Source organism: Harmonia axyridis, chromosome 1 (genome assembly GCF_914767665.1).
Source record: "Harmonia axyridis chromosome 1, icHarAxyr1.1, whole genome shotgun sequence".
Lineage (NCBI taxonomy): Eukaryota > Metazoa > Arthropoda > Insecta > Coleoptera > Coccinellidae > Harmonia > Harmonia axyridis.
Window position 1 is genome coordinate 54783922 of NC_059501.1, and position 13390 is coordinate 54797311.

At 33.5% G+C, this 13390-nt stretch overlaps 1 protein-coding gene across 1 annotated transcript in view; it reads left to right on the plus strand.

Annotated features, from left to right (window-relative positions):
- Nucleotides 1-13390, plus strand: part of LOC123671608 (hemicentin-2) — a 425727-nt gene that overhangs the window by 261414 nt on the left and 150923 nt on the right. Inside the window, exon 4 of the mRNA XM_045605573.1 lies at nucleotides 3028-3076. The gene's annotated coding sequence lies outside the window, so the exon portion shown is untranslated. The remainder of the gene's footprint in view (nucleotides 1-3027; nucleotides 3077-13390) is intronic.

A 13390-nucleotide genomic window follows, 5' to 3' on the forward strand; every position in this document is an offset into this window, starting at 1 on the left:
AATTCTGCCAAACCTGAAATACGTTTCCAAAAGATGGATGACTACTGTTTCAAAATTAATCAATTCGTCCTGGTGAGATTATTACTTGTTGAATGCAAATATTCATGTCAACACTTACCGAGAATCTCGCCGATAAATTGAATTCTAAATCCCAAATTGAACTGGTAATGGCTGAAATCTAAAACAAGGTATGTATCTTTTGTGAAATCTCGATTAATACTGAAAATCTTTCAGAAAATTATCTCTGTTTCTTTCTCTATAAACGCGCATCCGTTGGCGCTTCATTGGCGACCAATTGACATACGACGAATCGACAAATTACCGCGTCTCTGAAAATTTCCGTAGCGTAACATGAATTGAAGCGTGCAAAGTCGTTGCAAATTCGATTGAAAAATAGCAAAATTTAGGGGATATTCCATCGCGAAAAAGTTAAATGAATAATTATGGGATATATTTGTGGGTAATTATTATTTTCTTTCTGTACAATATACCCGAATCTATTAAGTATATCTATAAATTTGAAGTAAAAAAAATTATCGAGCGTCTGCCGTCTATGATCTGATAACTATATGAACCTCAAGATATTTTCCGGAGAATGGTCTGATATTTTTGGCTAATCGCAGGGAGCAAGACGGGAAATTTGGATATTTCAAAAAACTTCATTCCAAAGGAACAGGCACCTGAATGTATAAAAATGACTACCGATTAATTTTAAATGTAAGTGTTGTTTTTTGTATACCTTTTACCCTTAATAAGAAAAGCTGATCAGAAGACCCTGTTCAACACTGGTTACCGTAATATAGGGTGTTCAAAGTAGACACACCGATAAAAGCTACAAATGTTTCAACACTTGGGAACCAGCATTGACTAGAATCTTCTGAAAAGCTTTTCTGATTAAGGGCATAAAAGTCTACAGAAAACAATACTAAACATTCAAAATTAACCAGTAACCATTTACCATATATATTGATCTGCCATAGTCGAAGGTTTTAAGCATGCACTTTTTATTTTTATATCCTCGAAGGGGACTTCTACATTCGAAATTTAAGCTAATGTGCAAACACTCTCGACTCATTTTTCAAATTATATGACGCTCCGTTAGTTATGTACATGTCTTGGTTTGGATTTCCTTGGTTACGTATCGCAGAAATTAATTCACAAAGCAGTCTGAGCAATGTTTGCATATTTGATGCATTCATTCCATCTTTTATCATGTGCTTGGATGGTGGCCAACTTTAGATAAAGAAGGTCAAATGGTAGTATTTCGAAATAATCTCACATTTATTCCAACAAATATTGCACCACATTAACTATTTCTCCCAAGTTTAGGTTGCTTTCAAACGAGCGTTTTTTTCATTCCGATCAAAAAAGCATAAATATTGATTCTAACGATCAAGGTATTCCCCACCGAAAATATGAAAACCTTTATGCACAACTAATAAAAAAATAATCGCGATGGAAAATGATATGTTCAATGTTCACTACAGTATAATATAGTCAGAAAATTGTGGACCAAGATAAGTCCATTCGATAATAGAGAAATTATCATTCGATAATTCACAATGCAGAATAATTGAATAAAATTATTTCATAAGACACTCTTCATAATCTTGGGTCGCTTGATATGGAGCTATATTTTCTTGAATAGCTCGAAATAATACCGTAATTATCCTTTCCTGTTGTTTATTGAATGATGAAATTGTATAATATTGTATCTAAAAGATAAATATTTATGTGAAATTATGATCGGAATTGGAGTAGTAAACTTAAATTTTGCCCGTTCAAACTATTGAGAAAGGACGCCGCACGTTTAGTATGGGAAATGGCTTTCCGTGAATTTGGCTGATTTTTTGATATGTTGTAGTTCTTTATGAACTCATCAGAAAAGTCCTTAGCCACAAAGCTCAAAATTGGACTGTTTCAGAGATATGGAGCTTTCAAAATGGATTTTTTGCAATTTTTGGGGTTTTTGCTCATCAATCGGGGAGCTCTCATTTCTGGTTTTGATGGAATTTGGATGTTCGGCAGCCAGAACCCGACCGAGAAATGATCTTCCTTGGTTATATTAGGCACCGCCATCGATAATTTTTTAAACACTGCTCCACATTGGCTATGAAATGAGATACAAAATCCAAGATCTTTCATACATCTTTTCATGCCACAAGATGACGCCAGAATAATTCACATGACCGAGAAACGACATATTGTGAGATTTTTTTTAAGAGAGACCATAATAACTGAATCCTCATATATCTGATGTCCAATAATATCAAATATGTTAGCCGAAATGTTCATAACCAGGCATCGCGAGCTGTAATGGGGGAAAATGGAAAAATCATAATCATATATCCTCAGGGATAACAATTGTGATCACTATTGATGTCATTTACATATGATATGTGATTTGTTTCTCACAAATCTCGATAATCTGACAATGGGGTGCCAAGACATTTTCCTCAGAATGTCTCGAAATTGATGATAGCATCTCACAGACAAACGAATCCGTGAAAATGTCTGCAGTTTTGATGCAATATAGTATACTATACTATATAGAAGTCCAAGTGTTGGAAGCTAACTATGAATGGAACTTAACGATATTAACCCACGAATTCTTGAAAATATTTTTTTTTTCTATGCCATTTCCCATACTAAACGTGCGGGGTCCTTTGTGTTGTTTATAAACTGGTGGCTGAAATTCTGAGAATTCACTAGGGAAGATATGAAATATTCTTGAAATAAAAACAAGCCTGTTTTGGTTTCACTATGAATTCCGATTTTCTGTACACAACTTGGCGACAACAGAGAAGCATTTTCAACAGCAGAACTTGAACGACTATAATATAAGATGTTATAGTTGTTCGAGTTGCATCTCTGTTGTTAATATAATTTAATAATTACAACTTTCACATGATTGAAACCGATGATTACAACAGTGTTGTAATATGTCGCAAATAACTCTTATTCATGTATGAAATTTAAGAATTCATCCAGATTAAATTCATGCTAATTTATTGCTTCTATTTTCAGGATGATTCCATCGACTCTGATTATTGATGCCTAACTGACACCAAACGAAGTGAGTAAAAAGATATTACATAATTCACTTTCAAGAAGTGTTTCGTTAAAATTCATCATGAAGGAATTTTTGAGGTTTAAATGATTTATCCTACTGAATGTAAGATCATCAGCTGTTTCTGGTTCGAACACTATTAGAATTTGAATTTTCATGAACTAACAGAAAAAGAAGAAAGAAATCAGGAATGCTTTTAATTGCTACAACAAGAAGAGACGAGACTCTTTCAAGTCTAATTCATTGCTTCTAGATTTGTCATGTTCTGATACCTATGAAAGAATAAGATTTTCCTCTTGCACTTGATGATTCTTTAATATCGAAAATATTGATTTTTTGGAGACATTCATTCTTCTACTGTCTTGAAAACACCACAAGACTGGAGATACATCCGCCGAATTGTCGCTGGCTAAGAAAATGGGTACGAAAAAATTGTTCGCCGATACTAGCAGCCGCAAATACTCGGTAATGAATGAAAACTCGCCTTAAACTACGATTACCGAAAATAATGATTGGAATATTTGTAAAACAATTTCTTTGGGCGAAAAATTGTTGTCTAATTGAAGACCTCGGTGCAAGAACCGGGCAAATCCATTTTTGACCGAAATTGAGTTTTGGCACTCAGCATTGAAAATTCGAAGTTGCGCATATTTTGGTGCAGGAATCGTGCAAATCCAACGAATCTCCATTAAGTAAGCGTAGCAAAGGATTTATCTGATCAACCATTTTGGTGCAAGTAACAGGCAAGTCCAGGAGTTATCTGATTTTAGCACCGAATTGGTCGCGCCGTGCAGTGGGAGATGTACCAGCCGGAGATGTATTCTACAAAAGGCAACTTTGGGAATATAATTTTTGTATTTATTCGGGAACATTTGGGACGTCAACTTTCTACATGTACGATGAGCAGACCGCTAAGAAAGGAAGTAATGAGGTCATATCCTTTCTTCATCATTATATACACACATATTTGCCTGGTTCAGTAAAGACGTTATACATTTTTTCGGACAATGCCTTTGCACAAAACAAAAATCAAACGCTAGTGAAATATATGTTTACTTTGGTAAATACAAACAAAAATATTCGTGAAATACATCACCAGTACCCCGAACCTGGACACAGTTTTTTACCGTGTGATAGGTCATTTGGACTCATAGAAAAAAATAAAAGGAAGAAGGAAAGAATATATCTACCGTCAGAATGGATAAAATTAGTTGAACAAACTTCGAAAAAATTTAAGGTAGTTCCTGTAGAACAAGACATGATTCTTAACTTTTCGGACCATTTTAAGCAACTTTTTAAATCAGCCCCCAAAGGACCAAAAAGAGAAAAGTTTGCTATATCAACCTATAGATTAATGAGGTATACAAAAAATCATCAGTATATTGAATGCTCTGTAAGTTCAGGATTTGTTATTTCCACAAAATTTTTCATGAACCCAAATGGAAATATAGCATTCCCAATGCCTAATAATAAAGCACACTCAAGGCCTTTGGAGATAAATCCTAAAAAAATCAAGGATTTAAGAGACTTAGTACAAAAGTATGTACCTTTAAATGACCAAGGTTATTATAACCGCTTGTTTGACAACATTACTGATAGAGGCGAAGATCCACATTCTGGAGATATAAACGAAGATTGCGATGAAGGTAGTGTTAGTGACTCTTCTTATGTTTAAAATAATTATTTAATCATTATATGTTCATTTTTATTTGCAATAAAACTCCAAAAACAGTGCACTGTTTCATTTTTATTTGTAAAATGTGATTTTTGGAACAAAAAACAGGCAACTCCATTTTTTCAAATCAAAAATTTTTGCGTCTAAAATATGAAAGAAAAGTAGTGATTGAATAAATAAGGCTTGTCTAATGTTCCTCTAGAAATTTTGATTTCATTGAGCATAATTTTTTCACATTTTCTGAAAATATAAAGTTTTTTTTGATTTCCCAACAATTCAGAAAAGTGGAGTTGCCCGGTTCTTGCACCGAGGTCTTCAATTCGAATTATTCCTTCGAAGAATGAACGGATATTATTATTGAGTAAGTTTAGGTAAATATCCTACCACAGAAACATATTCTCCGAATTCATATGAATTTTCCGAAAATGTCATAATCACTTATCTTTCCTCGAAAGAAAATCTAAAAAACTTTCCGCTACTGTCTATTTTCGTCCTTCTTTTAACCTATCGAGAAAATCATATGGGAGTCATTCTAGAACTTTTCTTCTTTCGTCAAAAATCCAAGGTTTTCACCCAGTTTGTGAATTTGTGAGAAAAGTGCTTCCTCCAAAAAAGGCGAAAATATAAAAAATTCAATTCTTCTTCTCTCGAAAAGTTGAAATACGTTTCTCTTTCCCTTATTGCCAATGGTTTTAAAAAATTCAAGAATATTTAGTTTTCCTCGGCAAACACTATTTGATGGCACCTAAGGTTTGCCGATTACTATAAAGAATGAGGAAAAATTTAGACTAAAAAATCCAATGAAACAAACATTCTAGGTATTTTAAATAGCCAGATGAAACGGGCTAGCTCAGACAGAAACAAATCCGAAAAAAGATGGTGAAATATTTTTAAAAATTTGAGTCCTCAGAATTATGTAATTGAAATTCAGAAAATTAGCTCCGATGCTTAGCAGGATTGACATAAATAGTCGAGGATTTTAGGGCTCCATCCTTTTTAAGGTTCGGAGTCTGAACTTAAACCCTAAAAAAAAATTTTTTGGTGATATGAATCCGTCGAACAATTCGAAAAATTAACAGTGCTCAAATGACTGAAAAAATGAGAATCAGAGAACACTTCACTAAAATGATATATAGGAGAAAATCAATTTTCCTTGATAAATGATATACAGATATCCAGTGAAAATCAAAATGAAATACTTCATTTGAAATTTTTAGCGATGTTAAATCACTACAAACAAAAATGGCAATTTTATTCACAAGTCCTGAATTTCATAAAAAACCATGCCGTTTCCCTAGAGAATATTTCCACTATTGAATATTGTGAAACAGTTTTCTGAACCAACTGACGAAAATATAAACTTGAGTGACAGTTTCAATCAAATTTTCTACAAGATGAAATTGGTTGACGCCTCCGTTTTCGAACAGCATGCTTGTTTTTTTAGCTTTTCGGGTTTTCTGGTTATCTCTGCAAATTCATGTTATAATAGGTACGTGACGCCAAAATGTTTCATTCTTGTTGATGCTGTCTCTCACAATATCGGAATTTCATTAAGGAACGAGGACAGTTGGAACTTTCCGAGACAATTCTCTGCTCCAATTGAAATGAATTGTTATTTTTGTTCCATTTATATATTCGGCTTGACTTCTTTTCTGATTCGGCTCGTTTGACAATCCATAAAAATTTTTTTTCATTAATAAGACCCAGATGGATTTATCGAAGTAAATACCTTATTCATGGAATATACCTAGTTTGTCATTAATATGATAATCATTTCCCCAATGAAAAATTCCATACAAATCACCCAGTTTCTTGATTATGACAATTACATGCTATAAGAATACCAGAATTGATTTCATTGAGAATTACTCAACAAGCCATTTCACAACGCCTGAAAGTCATGGAAATGATTCAGTAACAAGGAAATTGGGTGCCGTACGAGTTAGAGCCAAGTGATGTTGAACGGCGTTTGTTTGCTTGTGAACAGCTGTTTACAAGGCAATGACGGAAGCTATTTCTACATCGCATTGTTACTGAAGACGAAAAATGGGTTCATTACTATCATTCCAAGTGCAGAAAATCATGAGGACATCCCGGTCATGCTTCCACGTCGACGGCAAAACCGAATATTCACGGTTCCAAGATCATTCTCAGTATTTGGGGGGACCAGCTCGGCGTAGTTTATTATGAGTTGTTAAAACCAACTGAAACAATCACAGACGATCGTTATTGAACGCAATTGATGCATTTCAACCGAGCATTGAAAGACAAATGGCCGTAATGCAACGAGAGACATGATAAAGTGATTTTACAGCATGAAAATGCTGGATCCTTTGTTGCGAAAGTGGTCAAGACATATTATAATGAATAAAACGGCTGATATTTGCAAATTAATGATGAAAAGAAAAAGAAGTACAATTTCCAATAGTGTAATAATATCATACGATATTAATTATCTATTTGGTTAATGAATCAGCAACATAACCATTGTCAGACAGAAGATCTCCACGCCATTATACTATATTGATACATTGATACATTAACCAGATAGATAATTAATATCGTACGATATTATTTCACTATTGGAAATTGTACTTCTTTTTTTTTAGTCAAGACATAGTTTAGATCGTTGAACCTACCCCACCTGCCGTGTTCTCCAGACGTTGCTCCCTCAGACTATCACTTGTTTTGATCAAAAGCACACGGCCTGGCTGACCAGCACTTGTGAAGAAGTAAAAAATTGGATCGCTTCAAAAGATGACCGGTTTTGTCAACGCGGGATTTGTACGCTGCTCGAAAGTTGGGAGAAATTAGTGGCCACCGAAAGACAATACTTTGAATCATAAATGTTGAACCAGTTTTCTACAATAAATCCTCGAATTTCGGAAAAAAATGGCGGAGGCAAAGTCAACTTTTTTCTACTCTATACGCCTATGTATATAGAACGGAATTAGTAAATTCAAAAATAGTATACATATTCTAAAAAAAAGTTGGGTGCGTCAAGTTGGTGATCCACTCCTAGAATTTTGGTATCAAATTGTTTTGGGTATTTTGTGCCCATTTTGTGCCAATTTTTGCCGTAAAAAAAAAATTTTGTGCCCATTCAGTTTTCGAGATATTTCGAGTTTTCCCCGTGAGTCACCAACTTGACTCTGTGACTCATACATGGAAATTTTCAATTTTTTTTATTTGGGTATTTTGTGCCCATTTTTTGCCAATTTTTGCCGTATGAAAAAAATTTTGTGCCCATTCAGTTTTCGAGATATTTCGAGTTTTCCCTGTGAGTCACTTACTTGTCGGACGGAAATTTTCATCTTTAGATAAATTGTGCTAGTTTTGTGGCGTATCGTATGGATTTTGAGCCCCTACAGTTTTCGAAATATTTGTAGTAATTTCAGTGAGATGGATAAATGTAGCACAATTCAGCGACGAGCATTGTATTATAAAATTATGCTTCGGATAAATCTGCATTTGCTTAACTACATATGCTAATGCGTATAAATATACATTTTTGTGTCTCGAATGAGATATTTTTGCCTTGCAGTGCATATTTACTAATTTTCTGTTTCATCTGCATATTTTCAAAATAAAATTTGTTTTCAAACAAATAGAAACAAGCCAAATAAAACCGTACGTCGAGAATGTATTTGACAAATCCCAACCAACTTTTATGAGCTTTTGTCTACTCAACCTCTAAGGAATGGAGTGTTTGGAGAAAATATTTATCCCGATTGCTAATTTTACTAACATCTGGTGAGAATTACAAGGGAACACATAATCGATGTTAACTTGGTCGACTTCAAAAACAAAACAGTCGAACAATCGCAAAACAGATTGAACGAAACTGAAAGTAAATTAAGAGAATTCAAACGATGTGTCAAAACAGCATACCTGAATACACCGTCTAAGAATCGAACACACAGAACCATAGACAAACTAATTTATCTATGCACATAACAAACACACCCAGGGCCGTAGTGACCGGGTGGGAAGGAAGTTGAGCTTTCCTCGGGGCATATTTCAAGAGCGCCAAATTGACCCTAGATCGTTCAAAAACTATAGCAAAATTTCATGATGAAAATAGATTGTTTTTGAATCACTAGGTACCAGGGCTGGCGCTAGCAATTTTGGCGCCTGAAGCGAAGAATTTTTTAGCGCCCCCGCTGAAAAAGTATCAATCAAACCGTAAAGACGAAGAACTAAAATTTCTCCATAAAATGGACCAATAATGATCATTTCACTCTCCTTTGGAAACAAGCCGTCAGTAAAAAATCGGAATTCCTCATTTTCCTTCGTAACTTCAATTCAGGAACATCCAGTATAAGTATAAGATAGAAACAATTCAATTATTAATAAAACACAAAATTATTTCGAATAATTTGGTTCAAACTACGTTATCAAACCTCTTTTTCCCACATTATAGATATAAGTAAACAATGTCGACGATAAACCCCACAGGAAAAAATAGATCTACGCCCTTGTAAGTAATATATCTGATTTTCATATCCACAAGACACAAAAAATATCAACTGCGTACGATCACACGCAGAACTTCGAAAACTAAATGGGAAAACATAGGTATGCTCCGCCGAAAACATTTGGCATTTAATAGTAATTAGTTTCGAATGCAGAATCGTAGGAATTTCCAATATGTTGAATGAATAAACAACTTCCACATAATTCGAAAGCGAAGATAGTGTTTTCTTTCGTCTTTGTGAAATACATTTCATCCCTCTTTCAATTAGGGTAATAGTCAATGCGTATATTGGTTGGGTTGCCATGTGTTATTTATTTAACAGGCGGCTTAGTAAAGACGGTCTGGAAATTTTTATTGCAGGGAATGTTGATGAACGCAGCGGAGCGGACCAACCTCAAGTTGTTTTTCAGAATCAAGACTATATTTTTATAGAAATACACTCTGGGCTAAATTGCTGCCCCTCGAATAGAGGCGCCCGAAACAGTCGGTTTCACCACTAACGCCGGCCCTGCTAGATACTTGCTAGAGATAATAATTGTGGGGGTGATTCAGAATCCAGTATCAAGATTTCAGATGCGTATTTTTTAGGTCAAAATAAGACTTTTTTACATGAACATATGTCCGCAAACGCTCAGTTACCGAACCAAAAACGTTTAAGTTCTTATTTTTAGTTAATGTCTAAGGAAACTTGTAATTTGCTCTTAAACCAAAAGTTTTTTGTTTTCAATGTAATAATAGGTTCTTATCATTAGTAAAAATTTTAATGAAATGCAGCCGATTACAAAAAAATTTTTCACTTTTTTCTCTATGACGATCGCAGATGCGTAAAAGTAACAGAAACCAAAAAATTTATGAATATAATATACATTCATTTCATATGTTACAATTCACCAGCGCCGTACTGCAAAAAGTGTATGAGGCGAAAACATATTCCCCTTACAATCAATTCTTACTATCTTAAGAGCTCTAAAACTGAAAGAGCTGTGAAGAAAGGACAAAAAAAATCTTTTATGCCCTGTAGTTCTGTAACGAACGTTTGCGAGCACAGGTTATTGAAAAAAAGCATTATTTTGACCTGAAATATACGCCTCCGATATCTTGATACTGAATTTTAAATCACTCTGTATCCTTACTCGATGGTTTTGTATATTTATATATTTGTATATTTTTTTAAATGGGGGCGTTAGAATCCGTTTGTCGTCTCAGTCGTTCACTGAAGGATTGAGTGAATCTCTAATTTCAGCGGACTTTCTGTTTGCGACATTGAAGAATTTACAACTTTTTTTTTTAACATATTAAGCTAAATACTCTAGACGAATCTTTATTGCGAAAAAACTATGTTCAGATATTATACAATGCCACTATACAAAAGCTGTAAGGAAAAGATAAAGATAAAACTTTTAATCATTAAATGAAACAACAAACAACGGTTGTAGAAGAAAGATGCGAAGCACATAATGTTTTATTGGCCAACGTATAACATAAATTCATAAAATCTCGAATAACTCTTGAATTATTGAATTTGAGAGCATAATCATGTTCGGACACTACCCTTATTTTTCACCGTAGAATTCAACGAAATCACAAAAAAATAGGGTTCAAATTTGGAAATCGAAAGTTATGATCAAATTTTGTTCACAATTTTTAGCACAATATTTGAAACACCCTGTGATGATATTTCTCAAATTCAAGATATGCATGATATTCCAACATCATTCTAGTTTGAGGAAGTTAATTGAGTATACGCATAGGATATTCACAGTAAAAATAATTCACGTAATTGTGACTGAGGAAATTCTCTATTTTTTCGTTTTTTTCTTGATATTTGAAAGCTATGAGGACTAACGCAATAATTTTAGCAAAGAGTATCTGAAAATGGAAATTTTGATAATATCTGGAACATAAAATGAAAAAAAAAGTTCTTTTTGAAAAAATTTTTTCTTAATTCCTGTATAACCGGAAGTGCAGGAACTTCGAAAATATTTTGGCTGGATAGAGCATCATAAACAATGTCATACTCCGAATTTTCAGATTTCAAATCGGCCCCGTTCTCCAGAAACGTCTAATAGGCCGTCGAACTTGAAACACCCTGTACAGTATGAATTTTTTCAATGCATATTTATCGGAAGCCTAGTTATAATTATGAGTTGTTGCATTGGCAGGCAGGCATTGGGTTGAGGTGGGGAAACTCAAATTTCAATGAGTCGTCGTTTCAATACCTTTTTATCTTCAGAAATACCTCATCACTTAGAAAGATTAATTCAGTATAGTAGTTAAGCTGATATATAAATATATTGGGATTAATTTGAGATGTTGACATGTCCATTAATGAGGTACATATAAGTTGGATAAAATAATAATAATATTCTAATTTCATGTTGAAGGATACCACGATAGGAATGTTCAATAAAACAGACAATATAAAAATATAATATAATATAAATGCGAATTTACTATGGGAATAACGCGTTTTTAATTTTTTTTGGAGAAATATTGAGTTTTTCGCATGAGTTGATGAGATGATAGCTAAATGGCTATGGGAATAAAGTGTTTTATTTTTTTTTAAGGAAAATTTTGAGATATTCGGATAAGAATAGTATTGAAATAGCTAAATGAATCACATTTAGGAATTGTATGGTACAGATTTGCATGTTATCTAAAATTTCTTTCAGAAAAAAGTGAATTTCATGAGTGCTACCTGAAAGAAATTTTATTTTGATTTCTATTCCAGAGTTTTAAAAAAATTTAGTATATCAATAATATTATAGATAATTAAATTTATATGAACAAAATGGTGGCTCCAAGATGGCGGACGAGATGAGTCATTATAACCCGATTCTCAATAATGAATAATTCTTGTTATAACGATACCTACTTCATCGGAAATAGGTACTTAGATTAATGATATATTTTCATTCCTATATATTCTTCTTCTCTTAGATCTATTGTTTAGTCTGGTCTTATAATTTCGTTATAATTAATTTTTTTCGTCAATTCACTGATAATTAGAAATGTATGAACATGTATTTCAGAGTAAGCTGCTTCACGTACAAAGTTTCAAGATCTACTTTGAAATAATGTGAGGAATAAAAGCTTGGAGAGAAAAAAAATCTCATTCCAAGTGATAGTTGAAGTTGGGAAATGTAGGTATATGGAACACTATTTTTGCCCTCTTTATTAGATCCTTCATTAGGTATTGGATAGAGTAGTCCGTTACTTTGTGATAGATCATTTTAATTATAATTCAAAACGAGATTACTTTATTTACTAACACTAACTTCATTTGAAAATCTTTAAAATACAGTGAAGAAAACTGTTATCTTTTCATAAAATAAAACATAAAAAATAGAAATGTTTTGCCCTTACTACTTTAGAATATTACTATGGTAAAGTAATATGTAACATCTACTATGCGTCACAGCATCAAGTTGGTGACTCACGGGAAAAACTCGAAATATCTCGAAAACTGAATGGGCACAAAATTTTTTTCATACAGCAAAAATTGGCACAAAATGGGCACAAAATACCCAAATAAAAAAAATTGAAAATTTCCATGTATGAGTCACAGCGTCAAGTTGGTGACTCACAGGGAAATCTCGAAATATCTCGAAAACTGAATGGGCACAAAATTTTTTTTTTACGGCAAAAATTGGCACAAAATGGGCACAAAATACCCAAATAAAAAAAATGAAAATTTCCATGTATGAGTCACAGCGTCAAGTTGGTGACTCACGGTAAAAATTCGAAATATCTCGAAAACTGAATGGGCACAAAATTTTTTTCATACGGCAAAAATTGGCACAAAATGGGCACAAAATAGCCAAATAAAAAAAATTTAAAATTTCCATGTGTGAGTCACAGCGTCAAGTTGGTGACTCACGGGAAAAAATCGAAATATCTCGAAAACTGAATGGGCACAAAATTTTTTTCATACGGCAAAAATTGGCACAAAATGGGCACAAAATACCCAAAACAATTTGATATCAAAATTCGAGGAGTGGATCACCAACTTGACGCACCTAAAAAAGTTGCAGAATGGGCTCCTATTCCAACACGAATGCGAAATTCGAAAACGAGCGAAGAGTGTAGGAATTGCAACGAGTGTTAGACGATATTATTTTCTCTAATTCAGTCAAGTTTTGTAAAATATTGTAGCAATTCAATGAGA